At 31.7% G+C, this 22,808-nt stretch overlaps 1 protein-coding gene across 2 annotated transcripts in view; it reads left to right on the top strand.

Annotated features, from left to right (window-relative positions):
• Nucleotides 1–1,710: 1,710 nt before the first annotated feature.
• The window catches only part of exp (expansion), a 97,228-nt gene continuing 76,130 nt past the window's right edge, over nucleotides 1,711–22,808 (top strand). For both annotated transcript variants that reach the window (XM_077440383.1, XM_077440382.1), the window contains exon 1: nucleotides 1,711–2,037. The gene's annotated coding sequence lies outside the window, so the exon portion shown is untranslated. The remainder of the gene's footprint in view (nucleotides 2,038–22,808) is intronic.

The raw sequence follows: 22,808 nt of genomic DNA on the forward strand, positions 1-22,808 counted from the left end.
GATTCTGCGCGGAAAATTTGAAAGGAAATTTTTATTGCGCCTACTTTTATTGATTTGACTATTGTTTTTTTTTATTTTTTAATAATATTTGATATTATATGTATATAATCTAATATAATTTCGAAAGAGACTTTGTATGTGAGTATGTAATGTTGGTTGGTAAAATCGAAAACAAATCAATGTTTCTATGACGACGATTCGATATATATATTTTTCGATTCAAATAAATTTAATTTTTAAATAAATTTAATTAACAAATGAATATTTACTATCAGATTCACCATGTTTAATCTGTTTATATTACAAATACTGAGCGAAGCCGGGTAAAACAGCTAGTGATTTCATAAATTCACTTTATAAAAAAATATGCTTTTATGTTTGATTTTATTTGAAAACATTAGAATCTTTTTGTGTATTTTAAATATTAACATTAAATTTACGTTTACGCAGTAATGCTTTATAGTGGAGAAATTTCTAATATCTTATTTTGAAACATTATTTCATAGACTCATTTAATGATTAACCGTAATAAATTTTGTTTTCTCTCATTCAAATAAAATTATGCTTCAGTTTATTAAATTGTAATATTTTATCGGATTAATAACAAGACAATTCGTAAAATTATTATATGCTTTGGAATTTTTTTTTATAACTAACTAGTGGTTTTACCCGGCATCGCTCGGTATTTATAATATAAACAGATTAAACATGGTAAAAAAATCTAATAGTAGACATTTATTTGTTTTTTTATCAAATTTATTTGAATCGAAAAAAAATAATATTCCACAATATCGATATCGTCGTCATAGAACCTTTGATTTGATCTCTTTCGAAATTATATATTAGATAATATATAAATCAAAACAAATCAAGGTATCATTTTACTTACATAATAATGGTTACATTTTATCCGTAGTAAAATGTAACCATTATTCTATTATACATACATATATGAGAACAATTTAAAACATAAGAACGTTTAAATACTCGATTCGTTTGAGGAACAAGTATCGGCATCTAAATTTATTCAGTGAAATGAAAAAATTTATACATACATACATATGTACATAAAATTTCCTTTCAAATTTATTTTATCAAACAAATATACATATAACATTTTCGGCTACTTTAATTTAACTTTCACTAAAAATCTGAAAAATAAATATTGGAGTTAATTCTCTCATCATACAATTCATTTTATTATACACTTCCTACTTTCATTTGCACTATTATTTATAATAAAATATTTTCAAATTTGCACCATTTTTGCATATATAATATGTAGTAGCAATACAATCATGTTCAAAAGCATCATAAAAAGTATTTTATTGTTATCAAAAATTCAACGAAATCAACTCAAATGCTTTTACTATGAATTAAACTCGTTCTATATTGAAGGATTTATCTCAAAAATTCCATTCGAATGAACTCACACCTAAACGAAAAGTTCAATTCGTCACCGACCAAATCGAACGGCAATTTTTCAATGTCGAAGCGCAACCTACGAGCGAGTTCATTAAGGGTTCAAACCGGCCGGGGCCACGGGGGAATCACCCGAAATAGCATCAGCTGGAAACTCTCGTCCGCGGCATCCTACAGCATCCGGCAACCGGAAACCGGGCCGTGGCGTCAGCGGAAAAGTCGCCTTGCGAGAAAATCCACTCGACGCCATAGTGGGGGAACGTCGAGCGCCGGCTCGTGCCACAATTCAGTGTTGTTCTGGCCGTCGAAGAGGTGGCGTGCCTCACATCGACGCCTGTCGATAGGGCGCATACGGGAAAAGCTCTCCGCATTTCCGCTTCCGGTAGAGCTTCGTGAAAACCCCATCCAACCATTCTATATCTCCCTCCGGTCAAGTGAAAATATATCGAAATTTTTCCATTAAAAAATTCAGTGAACTATTTTTTTTATTACAAAATATATTATATTATAAATATATAGTGAGTGAATTCTTCAAGTCACATTCGAGTGCTTTCACCTTGTATGGTTGTTTGATTGAGTGAAGTTTACAGCTTTCGAGTGTCCGAGTTTCAGTCGGTAAGTTTAAGTCGCTTTCTATATCACATATAAAAACTGTGCTATTTATACAGCTGGCTCAAAATTTACTACTCGATTCATTTTTTTTTTGATCAATCAATACGTATAAATATACGAAGTATCAAATTGATAGTTTGAATACTAAGGATTGAACTTGTGAAAATTTTAAAATGTTTTGTATCCAATACCGATTCCAAAATGTTTGGTAAATTTTATTGAAGAAATATATGCAATATTTAAAAATGTGTATGATTTTTTTTGTAAATTTGTACAAAATGTATGTGACTTTTGCTTTAGCTGTATGTGTAGTATCCTTTTTGAGTCGAAAGAGATTTTCACTTGTTTCCCAAGACTTCTGATCCACAATGGTGTGCTTGCTGTGTGTGTTGTAACTAGCCAGAATAATTCCCACTCGGCGAAACCACTTCATTGTTGTTGCACGCGAGCTATTTAATTTCACACGATATGAAAAAGAGCTGTGTATATGTCGGCGGGGTTTTAAGCCGCGATCGGAATACGAAATCGGGACGACATTTTTCTTATAACTTTCAATCGATGTACATATACATATGTATATATATATATATATATATATATATATATATATATATATATATATATATATATATTTATTTTTAAATACAGTAAGTGGCGTATGCAAATTTCCGAGGTTTATTCGAGCTACGAATAGCAAGTTTGATAGAAAATATTCAGTGTTTTATTTGTATGTGCGGGGGCTCGTCGTGCATATAAATAGTGTTACCGTAAAATACGCCTTCGTACTGTTGAACATGTGGGATTTTTTCTTGTATATTACGCATTATTATTCACAATTTGACATTCCGACGTTGTACAATTTTTGTATTTATTATGTTTAAATGTAATAATAGAAAAATACGATAATTTGTCGTGTTTGTATACTGGTAATGCTTGTAGTGTGAATGTTTAAGTTGCATTAAGGTTTTACATGTATCTATCTATAGGTATAAAAAAATATTGCGTGTCTTTCATTTTGATGTAAAATTTATTTGGATATTTTTTCATTCGAAAAGAAATTTCATGACTGAGTGATTCATATACATACATATGTATTGCGACTGTCGCGTAATAGTCTTTTACATTACGAAATTTAAGATGAAATCGATTATTACATGATGATTAAATTTGAAATTCAGTTTTAATTCAGGTCAAGGATACCATTATTATTGTAATAAAATATTTTTCTTATATTTATTTGATATTGAAAATATTATGAATCACACGCATTTAATTAAATAATACTTCCTTTTCAATGCGTTATAAAAGTCTTTTCATTTATGCAATTATTTAAAGAAATATAATATTTAGTATATATTATGTATGTAGGTTCATATATAAATTTCCATTATTAATTAATATAAATTGAACGTCAGTATTTAGTGTCTACATATTATTGACATTTAATTCTCGTAGCAACTATAATATTACATTCGATATATTATAATAGTTTTTGCATTGTTTTATTTTTATTATATTACCATGCGCTCACTTTAATAAGAATTTAAATATTTTCTTTTATGTTTATTTCTTTTTTATTGTATTTTTATTCTCTTTGTGTGCCACATATGTATTTAAAATAAAATAAAAAAAATTCACAAGCACAATATTTTATATTGAAAATTTAATATAAAAATGCACAAATAAAATTTATTTCATTTAAAAGGCGACATTAAATTATTCTAAGAATATAATTTAATTATTTTTGCAATTATTTTTTTTTATTGTGTTATGGTATTCCAGATAGTGTTTTTCATTTTCCATTTCGAAGTAACCGTTATACGAATCAAGGATAGACAGAACACATTCAAGTTCACAATAATCGGCACAATTCTTCATGAATATGTATCGCTATTCCATATATTTTAATAGAACCCCAAAAGTGAGCACTTACAATTAGGCAGTCAATTCACACCCGAACTTGTGGCCATATGTGAAATGGGTCTTCCTCTAGCACAGTGGTCTGGTGTAACTGTCGACACGCATTTACCACAGAGTCAATCACACCGCGAAATATGTACGTACATATACATACATTGTCTATCGAATAAACACATCAGGTGTACTCACGTAGTCAGTCTACTCGTCAACTTACCGACCAACCCGTTTAGAAAGCGCACGTAAGTCGAACGGCCGCCACACCAACAAAAGTGCCTGAGGTCGTCGTCTTCCTTGCAAACTGTCTGCTAATTTTTCAACTCGAATGTGAGTGCTCTTGCATCACGACTTTATTATGTGCATAAAGAAGGGAATCCCTACTGCAGTAGTGCTCAAACTTTTTCGTATTGACTGTCATTTTATGCATTGGCCAAAAACATGTTTTTCGCCAAGTATGCTTTATTTAATTGTTATTATATTTCATTTACCTGTATGTTCATATACGTAATATGAAATAAAATGATCGATTACACCGAATTTCTTGACTGGGTTACTGAAAAGTTGAGTATTTTCCGGTGATTTGATTTGGATTGAAAATTCATGCCATTTTCTAGTGGAAATTATGTGTTTTCTGATAGTATATATTTTAATTTCCTAATGTTCTATTGTATATTCCACCTCTCTTTAATTTATACAAATCTCTCATAATCGCGATTCTTGAAAAATAAAAACTTATGTATGTATGTATATATAACATACCTAAAAGTGCGATACGGGACGTGTACGTGAACTCTATGTGTGAGAGGCGTATCTTCATGTAATTATTAATTCGTACAATCTTTTTTTTTTCATAAATTTCTTCAAATATGGGAATCACCGTTATCGATCACTGTCAAATATCATTGTTTTCATGATTGATTGTGATTTATGAGTTAAATTTTGATTAACTCTCTTCCATTTGGGCCTTACAGGGATGTTTTGTATTTGTAGTTGTTTCTTACATATTTATTGAAACTGGCTGTAGGTGCAAGGCATTCTTTATGCTATATTTTATTTGATATTTTTACTTTATCTGTTATTATAAATGCTATTTTTTATGTTTATGTATGAATGTATTTATGTTTATGTTTAATTGTTATTTTGTTTTTTTTTATTTTTTGTGCTATATTTTTTGACCATTGTGGCGCTTTAGGAATTCCTGTTATGCCACAATGGTCTGTTTAAAATAAATAAATAAATAAAATAAAAAGAGCAATATTTGTGAATAATGTGTATAGAATATTTGATTATGATAATTTTTACTTTATATATGTACATATATACATACATACATACGTAGTAATAATAGGTGAAGTTTTATGATCATGTAAAATTATTTTGACGGATTTGAACTCAGAATCGGCCACTGATTAATTTTAGTGGTTTTAAAAATATGTGTGTTAGTATTGGAGATAATGATTAATTTTAAGTTAAGTTTAAGAACATACCTAAAAGTGCGATACGGGACGTGTACGTGAACTCTATGTGTGAGAGGCGTATCTTCATGTAATTATTAATTCGTACAATCTTTTTTTTTTCATAAATTTCTTCAAATATGGGAATCACCGTTATCGATCACTGTCAAATATATGTCAATACAAGGATTTGGCGTACTAGAATAGGTCTAGCGTTTTTGGCATGTGCAAAACTATCTAAAAAACAAACACATACACCATTTATGTATCGCTGTGTGTCTGTGTGTCCTTACCTTAATCATATCAAGTTGAAACCTAGTATCAATTACTGAAATACAAATTAAATAATAATACATATTTCATGAATCCTAATATACATGTATGTATATACATATGTGAATGAAATTTGAACAAAATAAATATAATTAGTTCATTAGTTACTAAAAAATAAAGACTATATTTGTTCTTAGCGCTTGAAATTTGTATCACTAGCTTCAAAGAGACCATAAAATGTAAGTGTTCCGTTAATGTATTCCGAGGTAAAAAGTTCAAGAAGCGCTGCCCTAGAGCTATGGAACGCGCCAAGAGGTCCACGCTCCTCCGACACGCGTATCAATTATGCACAATGCACATATCTGTGCACATTGTTGGTGATTGATGGGTTTCGAGCGCGGGTCGCGTGGGAAGAGTAGGATTCGATGGTGCGACAAGAAAACACTTTCATCGATGATGACGATGAGCCGAGCGAAATGCGGTCTCTCAGCTCGTACTAGAGATGCGGCTACCGTGCGGCCCAAAGCAAACAACCACATCACCGTTTATAAATATTCGAAAATTAATCGTCACCCGTCAAGGTCGTGGCCCATCGAATCTCATGTATGTATGTATGTATGCATGCATATGAGTTTTTTCGTATTATTTCGCAATACGATAATCGGATTGATGATCTCACGGCGCGTCGGTATATCTCTCGACTATTCGACATATCCGTTTTCAATTATTGCGATGTGCAGTTATTTATGTATGTGTGTATGTACTTGTGTTTTATATATGTATGTATGTTTGTGTGTGTGTATTTTTTTTATTAAAATTCCGATTCAAAGTGATCGTATGCTAGTTGAGGTCAGCTCGTTTGGTGAGCGCCATACGCAGAGCCAATTAGCAGATAGCAAAGTGTGTGTATAAAAATGAGTGTTTACAAGTATATCGATAGTTAGTTCATGGAAATGTGAACAAAGTTGTATCATTAACGTTCAAAGAAATATCCCAGATAGGTTTAATGTCTTGATTATGTCATATGAATCATTTGAGTATACACGTATGAACTATACATGTGTAGGAATGATTATGAAATAAATAATACTAAATTAATTATGCTAATTATATGAAAGGTACAATTACCAGGTATCGAAAGTAATTTAAATACAAAATGTAAATAGTGGGTAACATTTCGTTAATTTGACCGTCCATATTTATTTAAAAAGCTTACATATATTTCAACGAATATAGTAAACGAATCATCATGATTTACAGCCATTCACCATCCATTGCTGGATGAAGGCTTCTCCAACACGCTTCCACTCGTCTCTGTCTTGCTCAACTCTCATCCATTTTACCCCACACATTTTCCTAATTTCCTCTACCCATTTTCCTTGCGGTATTCCGTTTACCCTTTTACATTCTCTCTAAAATTTTTATTGTCCACCTTTCGTCCATTCTTCTAGTTACATGACCCGCCCATTGCCATTTCAATGTCTTCACTCTCTCTACTTTATCCACTACCTTTGTTATATTTTCCACCCACGTATTCCGTTTCTTATCTTTTCTCGTTATGCCGAGCATACAGCGTTCCATACTTCTTTGGGTGCATTGGATTTTATGTAGCATCAAATGAATGAATTGAGACTTAATTAGATTAATGATACTTAAGACTTTTAAGGTTCAAACTACTATTTTTTAGTTGATATTGCAATCAAATTGAATTCAAGCGAATACTATTCCATATTTTACATATCTTTATAATGTGTTCGTATTTTTTAAATTTGTCATAAACCTTTTTTATCCTATAGCTATAATGGCATTTGTATGCATATACATATGTATATAAAAACATATATGTAGTTTACTTTCAATAAATAAAATTGTCTCCATTTTTTGTCAAATCTTACGTATGTAGATTTATAACGTCATTTTATATTGATCGTTCATCATATTTTAACAAGATTTTATTTTAACGTATCACGATCATTAGTACGTGTTATCAGCACGAAGTACACACATTCAATTTTTAGTATGCATTAAAAAAAATGATAAATCGTGAGCAATTCGAGCCGCACTGTAGCGCCAATTAAAAAGTGAAAATTAAACGTAACAAACAATAAACGTACGTGTTAAAATAATCACACGGATTTATAATGTACAACATGTATGTAAGCAATGCACTCACTTTTGTACGAGTTCAAATATGAAATTTCAGTTATGCACGATAAAAATGTATTATCCGCGTAATAAACGTCATATGCCTACCTTCGAACGGATCATTATTCATTTTGGTGGGTTTTATTATCTGTAATCTTCCCACGACGTTACCACGGCTACTGTTTCGACGCTTCTCTTCACGATTGGACATACCTACCCATTTGTAGGCACCATTTTACTTTCTTTCGAGTGCTACTTTAACTCTTGTCGCGTCTCAAGGGCTATCTGTGTCGAGTATGAGTTAATTATTTATTTTGGAAAACGCCGTTTCTTTGTATACGTAGGTACGCTACTAATGTCAGTTTACACCTGTGCGTGTGGTATTGTCTCAACGTTCATTAAGAGCGTTTAATTTTAATAGACAAAAGTCTTTTACATCTTTCGAGGTCTACTTTTATTTGAAAATGGGACGTAGATTGGAGTTTGTAATAAAATATCTCGTTCGAAGAAGTGTGTCTGCAAGTGTTTTAACGGTTATTTTATGCGGAAGAAATTTCGTTTTATGACATTCGATTTATACGTGAAAATCAATGTTCGATCGGCACACCGTTCGACTATGAAAATACTTGTTGTGTTGTGAAATTTTGAAAAGGTATGTCGAACATGTGATTTACGAACCGCAAGATAGATATCTATCTATTCATATAAATGTTCATATAAATATTCGGAAAAAATGTTTTTAAAATCTGTTCAGTAGCCTTATAAGTGGGCAAATTCTATTGATTGAAAAATTTTATTGTAACTTATCAAAATACGTGATTCCTACTTGTCAGAATATTTTAGTTAATTAATGGAAATCGCGAAATTTTATTTCTACTGTATATTTGGGCCTATCGGCTTTGCCGCCTCCCCCAAGTATATTAAATAAATAAATAAATATTCGTGAAATGAAATATAAATATTTATTTACGAATACATGTGTGTGTGTGTGTGTGTGTGTGTGTGTGTGTGTGTGTGTGTGTGTGTGTGTGATTACTTAATAATTTTGTGCCCAGTAAGATATATATTACTATAATTTTAAAACTTTTAATTAAAGTGATTAAATTATTTTCTTCGCTACATTTCCTTTCTCTGAACTTACATTTTTTAAACTTCTAACCTTCATACATACGAATCCACCTTGAAATGAATTGCTCACGAGTACTGTCTCAAGTATATGAAACCTTACATAAATCATGTTCCAGTATTAATTGGATTTTTTATATGTATATTAAAATTCAGATGTCAAATTTTTCACATGTAATGTACTCGTCATTTTGCAAAATTGTTATTTTAGCTCATTACCTGAAACGCTTTATATCTATTTAGAATATGAATTTAATGTTTGAATACATTTTTGTTTTATTTACGATAATTTCAGTCGGTTCTGTGGCGTGAAATTTGTTGTGCGAAGAAATATATTAAGAAAGCGGCCTTTGCTTTTATAGCAATAATAGTTTGTTAGGATTGAAACGATTTTTTGGTACGTTTTATCATTTTTTCATAATGCGCTTTGATTGACTCGAATTTTCTTACGGTTATTTCTTTCACGTTTTACCATTCTCCTCGGCGACAGTATTAGCTTAGTGGGTACCAAATAAAAATAAGAATTTGCCGAAAAAATAGCACCAACCGCAACAATAGCCAAGTTAGTTTTTCGCTCGCGAATTCAACTGTTTGTGTTTGCCGTTCACTTCGGGACACTTTGCTGTATTGTAAATATAAATACATATAATATTATACATGGCGTTGAATTTTTTCGCAACATTGAAATTCCGCGGATTTGTTACCGGTTTTTAAATACAAGGAAATTCGTAACTCGTTATAAATTTTCGTAATGATTATTAAATGCGCTCTTTACCGGATTTGGTGTAGGCATATTAAAAGTTATGACTTCAACTTGACATTGCACTATTGGATCGAATCAAATGGAATCTTTGGTTTTTCCCGATGAATCACAAGGTCACAATGTGTACCTTTATTCTGATAAAAAGCTCTTTTTCTCTTCTTCTTTTCTTACAATAATGATTCTTGCGCCAATTGACTCACGTTTCTGTTGTTGTTGTCGCAACTATCACCACTTTCATAATTTTTATTATTATAGGCTCCGAAATATGGTTATGAAATGCACGTCATTTTCACGATAGTCTCCGCAAAATTCAGTTGACATACTAAACCGTTTTTGCCATCGAGAAAGTTGTCCGATCGACTACATTTTTTTACATTTTTTTGCACATAACAAATCACCTGTTACGACTGGTGTCATTGAAAATAAATAGGCAACAATAGAAAAGTTCAATATTAAATTCGTTCGTATTTTATAATCTGAATCAGTACGTCGATTTTGCGTTGTCTTTAATGTTCACTTGGCGCATTGTTTGGGGGCTAATCGCACTTTCAGAACTGTGTTGTTACAAAACCAAATTGTCCAATGGATATTAGTGCGAATTTCTCAACGTAACGGCATTGATCGATTTGAAACTAACACAGGCTCATTTTGACTTTTGTAATTTTAAATCGTATTGCGATATTTTCATACAGACTATATATGGAATATTTAATAAAAAAATGGGAAATCATAAAAGCCGCTACAGAGCCGTTGTATAATTTATACATTCACTTTGATCTAGATTTATATCGCATGGTAAATATGTAGATACCTATTTACATTCAGTATATATTACAATAGCAATTTTCAACCTTTTTATGTAATCAAATTGAATGGCAAAGTTTTGATTTTTGAGAAAAAAGGGTTTTATTTTGAAAAAATCATACATACATACATACTTTAAATATTTTAGCATTTTCAAGTCAATTGTATTTTTGACAAACCTCCTTTACGTGTCACATTAATTTACAAAGCTCTTTTATATTTAACTTCGCTAATGATTCAGTTGAAATTCCTACATTCTTCCGATCATTTCGAGACTTTGCCATTATGCGCGGTTTGGTCAACGATAGATATTTAAATCAATTCCGCCAGTACGATGGTGAAAAATAATCGTTATAGACACGTTTAAAAATTCAAATATTTTGGTCATCCTGACTTTAGTAGTCATAGCCTTATATGTTTGAAGTTCCGCCACCCTCTCGTTTTGTCAGATTTCAATTGTTTAAACGTCTATAAATTTATCTTTTTCACACTATATCTTATAAAATTTGCATTATAGGCTCACATTGACTGTCATATATATATATATATATATATATATATATATATATATATATATATATATATATATATATATATATATATATATATATATATATATATATATATATATATATATTTTTACATACTTCACTAATAGGTTTTTTTTTAATTCATTACATAATATCCTATGTTTATATCTCACGATACCATATTTTATCTCAAAACTTGCACTAGGAAAATAAGCATATTTTCTCGCATTGAAAATTGTCTTTATGAACGTACTCCATTTATAAATTTTTTACAAGTATCGGTCTCTAATGCAGTTTCAATGTATCTATGTATGTATATAAGTTATGTATGCATTATCGTTTGCGATTTAAAATTTACTGAATATAATCTGTGAAATACATATGTATTTCTGATGTAAAAATACTATTATTTGATTTAATATAAGTCATTCCATTTAATCGCCAACCTTTATATCGTCTTCAAATCACAAACATGTCTCACATACCAATAGTTGGCAAACACTTGCAGTACATACATACATACTGTCACGAATTGATTCGTGTGAGTGTTGTGTTATCACTGTCCACCTGACTGACTGGTCCAAGTGGGGTCTCTTTACGTGCCCAAAACCAAACAAAACGATCACGAATCATTGGCTAATGGGTTGCGCAACCGTATCGAATTTATACCAGTTTTTTCCCTTTGGAACTGTCGTTTGGCAACCAACAAAACGATATATGTATGTATGTATGTATGTATAGTGTGTACCCGATTTTGCGCTCTTATGTTGTGTCGCCCTGGTTAAACACGCTATTTCGTCAAACAAAACGGCCCTGTGTCGATGATGATGATACTCATTATCCCCCGTACAATATAAGTAAACGTTACATTCTCAATCTTATCCGACGCCTTCTGAAATTGATGCTCGATTGTTTGCTAACTGCGCTGGAAAATTTCTCCGATTATGTAAATCGACGCAAGAAAATCGATCCGAGCACACTTGATCAGATATCGCGTGTATTTTTCATTGTTTTAACACATATTGAAAGTAAATTCGTAATACGCAATTCATTTCGATCGGCGATAAAGAAACGCTCTAATCCAACAATCAATTCGTATGTTTAGAAAGTAGACGTGTAATTGAACTTAATATATTAATATTAGAGATGGGCATTTCGAAAGATGCGTTGCTGGCGTGTGATGATTTATACGCATCATTTGTTGTGTAGTCGTTTCATTCAAACGTAAATGATTGTTGTTTATTTTTCGAGCACAATCTCGACTTGTCATCAGTTTCCAAAGCGGCGATCTCTAATCAGGATTCGAGATATTGTCCTGATAATGCCTTCTAAGAACGCTTTTATCGCGATTCGTGATCGCATTCAAATCAATCTTCGACTTTCATTCGAAGGCTTTCTTTTGAGACCCGATGTTGTATTATATTGTAGATAAATTCTACTAACAATTGAATAAATTGATTGGTTTTTGTAATGTTTCGATTTTGTAATTCTGTTTGGAGATTTTTATAGCCAACTTTTCATATAGAATTATTTTTTTGTTTCGAATATGAGCTGTTTATAGTCAATATAAATCATATAACCATTGAGAGTCACACTGATGAGTAAAGCATAATGTTAACCAGCAGCGTGGACTAGTGGTTAGCATATTATGCTTTCGAGCAGAGTATTCACGGGTTCGAGTCCCACTGGTGGCTGCTGGCCAGACCTTGGTTTGTGACTCCAGGTTGATTGTTTCCTATCCGAGTTTGCCAATTTTTCTGATTTTCATCGAAACGGTTTCTGGAAAATTGGCATCTCCTTTCTTATTTCTCTTGCAAATCTTAAGTTATTCAGCGTCTTGAGGTTCGCCGATGTCTCTGTGCATGATATTCGTATAAATTCGAACTGTATAAATGCTTGTGTTTATTGTATTGATCGTATTCTACAAATGCTTGCAAAGCTACTCTGCAATGTTTGACTATAGACGTCAAATATAATGTAAAAATATATAATAATAATTATGTGTTTATATAAAATTTAGTGTTTGTTGATCTGTATAAGTACATTCGTCGCTTTGGAGCAATCTGTATGACGTGTGTACATGATCGATTGAATAAATAAAATAAAAATAAAAATATAATAAGATAATACAATATACTCAATATTGATTGTGTATTTAAATCTCATTCAAATTTATTTGATGATTCTTATAAAATTACATTACTTAATTGTTGGTACAGTTCAATTCAGTAATTGATAAAACCAAATCATTCTACCTTATCACTTTCAATTCCGTTTTCTCCGGAAGAAAAAAAAATTCCAAGAATCTTCTCTCCATGGAAAATATTACAAATATTTATTAGCAAATTACATACTTACATATATTATGCAATTGAGAAGAATGGTTGGAATTAATGAATAGTGTTAGAAATGTAGCATCCACCTACTGATACCATTGGATACTACTGATACATCTGTCTACGAGGACTACGATTCGGTGCTTAGAAGTTAATGGTAGAAAAATAATGCTCGTTGTTTTGAAAGCAATTCCAGTGGAAACCCGTCGGTTGGTTTCGCCACGAAAAAGAAAACGCTTATTCGCAATCAGACGCATCATCTTTAATTCATGAGGCCGTTTCGGATCTGTACTTGCTGCTTGCTCGCGTCTTGCACGGTTTTTGAATGCTTTTTTTTAGACTGTTGCAGAAGACTTCGGTATTTTTCATACATCGATGGACTGCCAAAACACCGCACCAACAAGTAGCCTCAAAACACCAACAATAGACGGAGCCGTTATCTGAATATTAAATCTTCTCCACTCGCGTATCGAAACGGGGTCAAAATGAGATTCCAGCAGTTTCTTTGCAACTGCAGCGAACTGCTCACGTTTTCTACGAAATGTCGATATTTTTCATTATCGAGTGTGCATGCACCGGGATCGAGTCTTACAAGTGTATTATTATTATAAGAGAAACGACGTGGATCGTCGACGAACAGAATGAAATTCTCAACGCTATTCTGAATATTGAACAGGTGAAAATATTTGAACGTTTCGCTGCGCTCGCACAAGTGATCTGAATCACAATTGCCTAGGGTACGTGTCGATAATTCTTATTAATGGGTCACCGAATAGAAATAAAAATTACTGTACGTCTCAATGGAATAAAAAAAATTACACTCCCACGCTTTTGATTGTGACCGTTCAGTGTCAACATTACGTATTCACGTAGGTACCTATGTATGTAATATACCCAAAGGAAAAATTAACTGTTTCTCGATATTATTGAATATTTACCGATGATTCATTTTTTCATATTCAAGTTTGGGATTTTCCTTTGAAAACCGCCGTAGGTTATTCACCTTTGGTTGTACGTTCGAAGCCATTGACAATAGCTTGAAATTTGCTTAAATAAATAGTGTTTTTGATGTGTGGTTGCATAACAGGGGTGAATGAGGTTATGGAGTTTAATACCCTTTTATTTTTTATGCTTTATTATGTACGTACATATATATGTAAAAATAGGAAAATTCAAATTTCAAATGTGGTTGGCAGTTTGGATTTTTGGGTAGATGTGCGTTGATGTCTCTTGTATGTACTTTTGCATTAATATAATGTTCAATATATTACTATGAATTGTATAATTGATTATAAAGAAAGTTCACACACTAGACGTAAAATTTTCGGTTTTGCACTATAATTTGAAAATAGACCCATTTATTTTGCAGTTTCCGCAGTAATATATATAATCACATAGATTTCTCAATAGTAGCTCTCGCGTGATCAAATTATTTATAATTATATATTATAAAAAAAATTCAGTTTATAGAAATTCTCCACACTATTTCTGATGAGCGTATTTAGGACAGATAGTAATAGTAAGAGCAAAGACACGAATATAAATTACAAAAAGGAAAAAAAATGAATTAAAACAAAAAGCAAAGCGTAATTCTTGAGATTAAACTCTTCACGAACCACTTCACACGGTTTCTTCACACTTATCTCACTCTTGTTCAAATCAAGCAAACGGTCAGAGACTCTTTCAACTTTATTTTTTAATGTATAGTCAGTAAATTTAAGCTGTTAAAATAGTATATACACCGTTATTTGATGTCAAGCATGACATTAAAGACTATTATTTTTACACACAGTGTGTAAGTGCTTATACAATTATATTTGACACATCAATTCATTGATCATTATATAATAAAATAGTATATTTAATGTATATAATTTTATTTTAAATAAATTGTGAATTGATCATGATTTGACATGGATTTTCCCACAGCCATACGTCACGACCAAACTTAAAGCCGTTTTCACACATGGTTTTACTCCATTTGGCTATAAGATCTCTCGGGTTCACATGGTTTCGTCCTCGTTAACAGCGCGCTTCGTGAATCGTGATATCCAGACGACGAAATAAAACGTATTCTCAGTAGTTAAAAATCGATATCATTGTAAAATTTCTACAGTCGTTGCGTATTCGAGCACACATGTGCTACCGTTTTCGAACGCGCGAATGCACTTTCTTGGAGCAGTGAAAGTCGAGCATATATACGTAGATAATTACGGCTTTTTAATTCGAAACGACTGCGACGATGCGGACTTGCGATTTTTATTTGTTTCTAAATGACATGTGCGTGAAATGACAACTAGCTAGTTAAAATTTACGCTGTCGAATTATTCGCATTCGATGTCGATGAACTCAGCGTGTGAGTTTGTTAATGAACACGTATTTCGTAAGAAAATTAGACAGTTATTCGAACAGATTCATACACTAACGAATTATAAGTGGATGTTCTATTTGATGAACGTAAAATGACTGCAAAAACAATATTAATATGCGCCAAACGTACTCAATGAACAGTACATAAGTTGATATCATATTTTCTTGTCGTATTATGTTTTAAATACTTTGAATAATAATGTCATAATTTCTACGATTTATATTTTTTAAACTGAAATTTAGATAAAAAAACATAGAAAAAGTAATCATTGAATAGTATAATATTAAAAAATAAAAATTTATGTTCAATATTAGACAAATATGTAGTTCAATGTTAGACAAATTTTGTCGAAAACAATAATGAGTGGATTTTCCAGTAAATTTTATAAAACTACTGTTAATAATAGAAAATAAGACAGTAGAAATAGTAATAGAAAGTAGATATAGAAATAGTTACATATACAGACAAGAAAAATCATCACCATGTCCGGTAATAAGGAAGAGGAAATCAGAAGACGAATGCAATTGAGATTGAATGTCTTTGGGTGAATGAATTTTACATTAAAGCTTAAGATTCTATGGTGCTTGAAGAAAGTTTTCCATCAAATTTTGCCAATAATATGTATGAATGGGAAGATGCAAGCTAGGCAACAAATAATACAAGTTTCAACAAATAAGGCAAGATAATACGTATGTACATATGTATGAGCGGGAAGAGTAAGCTAGGCAACAAATACTTTGAACTGAAGAAGTTCGGAAAATATGTAAAACTAGATAAATGCTCAGAAATGTAAAAAGTAGTGAATACTGGAATTTATCCATGAGCATTATATTTTTTTAAATCATATGTATTTAAATCTAAATTATGTTCATATTAAACAACAAGATAAATACTCAATTTTCTATTCCTTATCTTGAATATAATATACACAAAGTGATGTATATTATATTTCACGTCTTGCCATAGCAAAGGTGAAATATACACAATACAAGACCGGCACAATAGGACTCGAGAAGTGCACGAGAGCTTCGGAATGCACTTCGTTACAAATGAGCTTATTTGTTTAAATATTGTGATGCACAATAAGCATGAAGGCACTAGAGAGCTATCGTCGATGAGCTTGCGCAACATTTTCGCGGACCCCAACTCATTTCGAAACTTTATATTTATATATTATACATATATTTCCTGTCCGCTTATACAATGTATGGCTATCGATCATGCAGATTTCTATTTTCATGTTGTGTTTTTCGGCATCTGTGTGTCGATATGTCGCACTCGGGTCGAAGTTGAGTGAGGTGGTTCGCCCACCGCGAAGTTCGAAGGATTACCCGGACGCGAATTTTAGCCGTTTACACATAACTCTCGAGGGAGATCACATTCAAATCACGTTGTGGGTGGACCGAACGGTACCTATGTAGATATATTTTATGTACGTAGGTACCCACAAACGACGCAAAATTTATAGTTGCGGTGTTTGCTTCGTGAAATGTGAAATGGCGATCCGATTGCATCAGTGTGGTGCGCGCCCATATTCGACACTCTCTTTAGGTGATAAATGTATTTAATCAATTTGAAATGTGTATATTTTTTGAGAGCGGTTTTTGTTATAGACTCTGTTGCTTGTGATATGAATGTGTTAGAAAGTTTTCGTTAAGTTTGATCGTCTTCTTCATCGTGTGTATGTGTATGCAAAAGAATATATGTATCTTACAGTGCAAATTAATATGAGATGTTTGTACTGAATTTTGTATTGTCTTATTTTAAATTGTCGTATAAATGAGTGCGTGCTTGATTTTAAGAGGTTCCTCTTTAGTTTTTCATAAATATTTTCCTATCTGTCACATTGAATTAACATACATATGTACTTATGTAGGTACACATATATAAAGGATACTTCAATGATAAAAAATAAATGTATTATTATTTGTTGAGTTTTAATATGGTATATATTTTTTTAATAACAAATAAATTGTTCGATTTTCTTTCTCGTTATATTTCTCAACAACTTTATTTTTTGCAACGAGGGGCAGTACTTTTACAATGCATTTGCAGAAAATCTGTGATGTCGTTTCCTGTCGTTTTGCGTCTCGTTTTAACATTATATATTTGGCCTAAAAAATCTTTAACTACCATGGATATACACTGCTGTCTGATGCTTTATTGTTGCTTTCGAAATAGAAAGGAAATTAGGATTAGATTGATGCCAACTTTTTATGAAACTCTCAGATCAATTTCAAAAAATAAAACTGAGTAGGGTTTTAGCAGAAACAAAACAATTCAACCTCAAAATAATTCTGTTCAATTTGAATTGGAAATCGGAACAAGCTTTTATTTATCCAGTCACAATATTGTGTTAACAATCACTGAACTATCTTTCATTTTATACTATATATGTATAACAAACACTTTATACTATGTATGCAAGAACAAGTTTATAAATTTGCTATTGTGAAAAGGGAAATAATCTTATAAATAATTGAGTGTAATAATATTATTGTTTTATTAAAAATGCAACATAATGCATGAAAAGACAAGCAAGTAAAATAATTCCTCGTAGTTTTGACAGACATTTCAATCAAAAACCGTACACATACATAAGTACATCTACATACATACTATATTATTGACGAACAAACGATGAGTCAATAATGAAACATTAAGTATTCACGTCATATATGAACGAATGGGCTTCCGTGTGTCCAGCAGGACAAACAGCTCGTAACTGTATTGGGTTCTTTCGAAATAAAAGACTCCTTGAATTTGTATTTAAAAAAATAAAGTAAAAAAAAGAATTCGTCTGTACAATCGTTCGTGATTTCACTGCTGATTCGATGCTCTTACGAAATTCTTTTATACATGCATTTAGATTTGCAATGTTTCCTCACCGCGTCATCTCATCATTGAATTTTACGTAGGAGGCATAGGTATATAAAGTAGTTAAAAAAATAAATCCGCGCAATTGTATTGGGGATTAAGCGTGCAGTGATCTTCAATTTTCAATGCCGATCTAGCGATTTCCTGGTAATGTGTCGAACGATCACAATGGTTGAATATTTTTCATCGTTTAATTTTGATCAACGACAATTGTTCGAATCTCTTTCTTATACAATTCGTATCGTAATTAAACTGTACGAGTGACGCAGCGGGTTTGCCATTATAGTAAAATGTATTGGATAACAATGGCGTAAGGTTATTGCATTGTTATCATTCGTACTTAACTGATAATTATTATTGAATAATTCCTAACAATTGAACACGCGAAAACTGTGTATTTTATTGAGTCATTCACAATTATATCAAGTATGATATTAAAAAAAATATCGATATGTCAAAGTTTTAATGCGATTTATCTTATGATATTTTACATACATACTTATATGCGTGATGTGAAAAAAAAGGTATGAAATTCGACGATGATTAATGGATTTCTAAGGGTTTCGGATACGGCATGATGTCACGGTGCAAAAGTCGTTAAAAACGGCAAAGAGCCAAAAAGCGTTCCTATTGTTGCGATTCAGAGACCCAAAAAGATGCACAAAAGTGTCAAAGAACGCTAAGATAAACCTTTGGTTTTTTTTTCAGGATTAAATTTCAAAAATTGCTTCTCAGAAGTTTTCCTCCAAACAGCGTTATTTTTTTTAAGGGTCTTAATTTATTTTAATTATTTCGTTTGACATTTTTTTTCAACCTGCAAATTGAAAAAATGCATTATTTGTTGCCGAATCGTTCGTTGTTGTGAAATTCACTATTGCCTCAATTGCATACGTTATGCAACTTTCGTCTCTGAGGTTCTGCAATCAATTAGCGATTTCTCTAGCGATATTTATCGCACTGTATTTTTTATACATACAGTTATATCGATCATATTATTTAACAATTTCAAGAATTAAGAATTAAGGTCCGTACAGAAATTTTCTACATATACATATGTATGTATATAAATATTAGCGCATTTGTTAGGAGTCTTAATTTTGTCCATTTAATACGTACATACATATATCGTGTATTGGTAAAAAAAATACACAAAAGATTACTAGTAAGGTCAGGATTAATTTGTATTGGTTTTAAAGTTTACTGCCCACGGTTTTAAGTGGGCAGTTAACAAGATCGGCGGCGCCACATAACCAGTCGTTTTCTTGTATGAAAACGAACTAAATGCAAATTTAGCCAAGGAAAACATTGTGAAGTGGAAACGACTATAAAATCCCACTACTCGGTAGCTCTTGTATATTTGCTATCCTTATATGAGTCTATAAATTTAAGTTGAATTCATAAGTCAATCCCATATTGATGCGCATAAATTTTATCACAGCGTGATGGGAACCGAGTGTAAGTGTCGTTCCCAATTTATTTTCCACCAAACATATTAACAGGTTATTCCCCTAATCGTTCGAATGTTCTTTTCATTTAATACACGTCCATATAAATGCTTTTTAAATAATAAAAATTCTCATGTTGTACCGGAGAAAGGGAAATTTTCGTGGGATTATTATGATCGCGTATAATTACATACATACTTAAAACCGGTGGTTTGGCGAGAATCTATTCTAGCGATCTGTGGTGTATTGAACTCGTAAACAAATAGGATCAGTGCTTCTCAACAACAAAATAACGATCACACCGTCATGCAATAACCGTACAAGGATGTTGTACCCGGTGGGCGTGCAGTTTCAGTTGTCTTTGCAAATGTGTTTTGAGAAGAGGTCTTTTGCATTGTCGTTTTGGTCGCACTGTATTTCGTCTGCAATATCGATTAAGCGACGAATAAGTCTATAATTATGAATAACTCCATGTCAGTACATAAAAAATATTCAAATTTGATTCAGATCAAAACTGCCATTAAATGAATCAATTTAAATCAAGTGAAAAATTGTATGTACTTATATTGTGAAATATTGCCTAATGATTCGTGATTTTTTTTCAATTAATTATACATGGATTAGTAATCAATTATAGGGATATCATTTCGTCGGAAAACGGATGTATTTAATTAATTCTAATTGGAATTTTTATGACAGACATTTTCAGTGACTTTTTTATTTTTATTTTGATCCTTTTGAAACGACCGTGCAAATTAGCGTGCAAAATTGTTTTATTGTATCTTAGTAAGATCGTTATTTTATAGATGAAATTTAGATAAACATCGATATTTTTTCACGGAGGTTGTGTTTATTGAATTTATCTACTAGAGATAATATAGTTGAATTAATTATATCTATAGATTAAAAATAAAATCAAAACGAAATTCAATCAAACTATGTATATGATAGATAAATCCACAGTTCGTGAACCGAAAACAGTATCAAACAAAACAAAAAGAAAATCGCTACACGTGTGAGCTTGCCCTGGGAAACTCGACACTCTTACAAGACATCGGATACATTTTTTAACGTTAGTTTCGACCGAAATAAATCTTACCGAAGAGATTCGAACGAAATTCGATACAACCAATAGTGGAATAATTATCATTCATTTCTTAAATGGTTCCAATCAATGCTTCGCCGTCTGCGACTGTCATTTTCCGACACGACTACGCGTGCCAAATCGTCAGTAATCATCGAGATTAAATCGCAAGAGGTTCGACACAAAATTGACCACTCATAATACTGTTATACATGTATCGGTTGAAATTTGAACGACTTAATCCCGACGGAATCCACTTTCGTCATCGATGACCGTAAAAGGACGGGGCAGATACACCGACGCCTTGCATCGTTAATTTTACGAGTTCGTGATTATCTTTTTGATATTGCTGAACTTATTTGTATAATTATCCTCCCTTGTTTATTATTATTGTCGTTGTCCTAATTATATACATAAACAGCTCGTATCCGAGTTGAACTTCACGATCGGTCAACGGCAAATTGCATCGCTAAGTTGACCCCGCTTGTTATTGATAGTTTTTGCAATATTGAAATGAATGTATCGTGTGTGTGTGCAATTTTATTGCGTCTGTCCCCTTGAGCGAAAAATCTTGTACTTGTTGCGAAAGTAATTGTATGACCTTGTATTATTATGATCGCGTGAAATGTTGAATTTGTTTGTGGTAGTAATGTTGAATTTGTATGAATTTTTTAAAAATCTGAAAAAGCTGTTTCCGTTGAGGAAATTATTTAAAATTTTGAAATTGTATTGAGAAATTTTTTATTTTAAGAAAATCGTTGCATTTTTTTATAATATATAGGTACATATACATACAAACAATTGCAACTTGTATCATAAAAAAGTTCTTAAGTTCCGCATATCTTTTTTTTATACCGTTGTTAGAATATATTTATATTATATTTAAAATTTTATTGGAAAGTAGACTTATTCCACTTTCAAAATAAGCAGCTCATTTTGACCGTCAGATTTATATAAATTTTCTCCACGTAATAAATGATCGAACAATGTTACAATATGTGGCGCATCTTTGTCGATTTCATTCGTTGTAATTGAGTTTCCACCGATGATTTTTCGTCATTGTTGTTGATTGTTGCACCGGAGAAACCTAATGATGATTTTACTGTAATAAGTCAATCAAAACAATTTGATCGAACTGACGTTCAATTACACTTTCGCAATACAAAACGTACGTGCATATGTATATACATATGCATTATAGTCATTTCAACATACATATGTACATATGTACAACACAATTTAATTTAATTTTCCTTTAAAGGATATATCCAATATTTTATATATGTATATAAAATGGTGCCGCATTACCTTTATTACAAAATCATTTTGACACAACGTAACAATATAGATACTATCTATTATAAAACTTGTCTATTAGTTCGTATCAGTTATGTTAATTGACCTTTAAGGCCTTCAACCCACCTTTTGTTTCTGTCGACCTTTTGCACATAAGTCACGACTCGATCGTAGAGAAATTGTTTAAATAATTGCCTAACTACACAATTGGCGAAAGTTAAAATTGATATATCGAACGGACGAAGGCCGAGATCTACATGTGCGATTATGGTCGTGGTCGTGTCAATTCCGTGGTGTTTAAATTTTATAAATGATATACTATAATATAATGCAACGATACCGTTGCAGCGTGAC

Source organism: Arctopsyche grandis, chromosome 10 (genome assembly GCF_051622035.1).
Source record: "Arctopsyche grandis isolate Sample6627 chromosome 10, ASM5162203v2, whole genome shotgun sequence".
Lineage (NCBI taxonomy): Eukaryota > Metazoa > Arthropoda > Insecta > Trichoptera > Hydropsychidae > Arctopsyche > Arctopsyche grandis.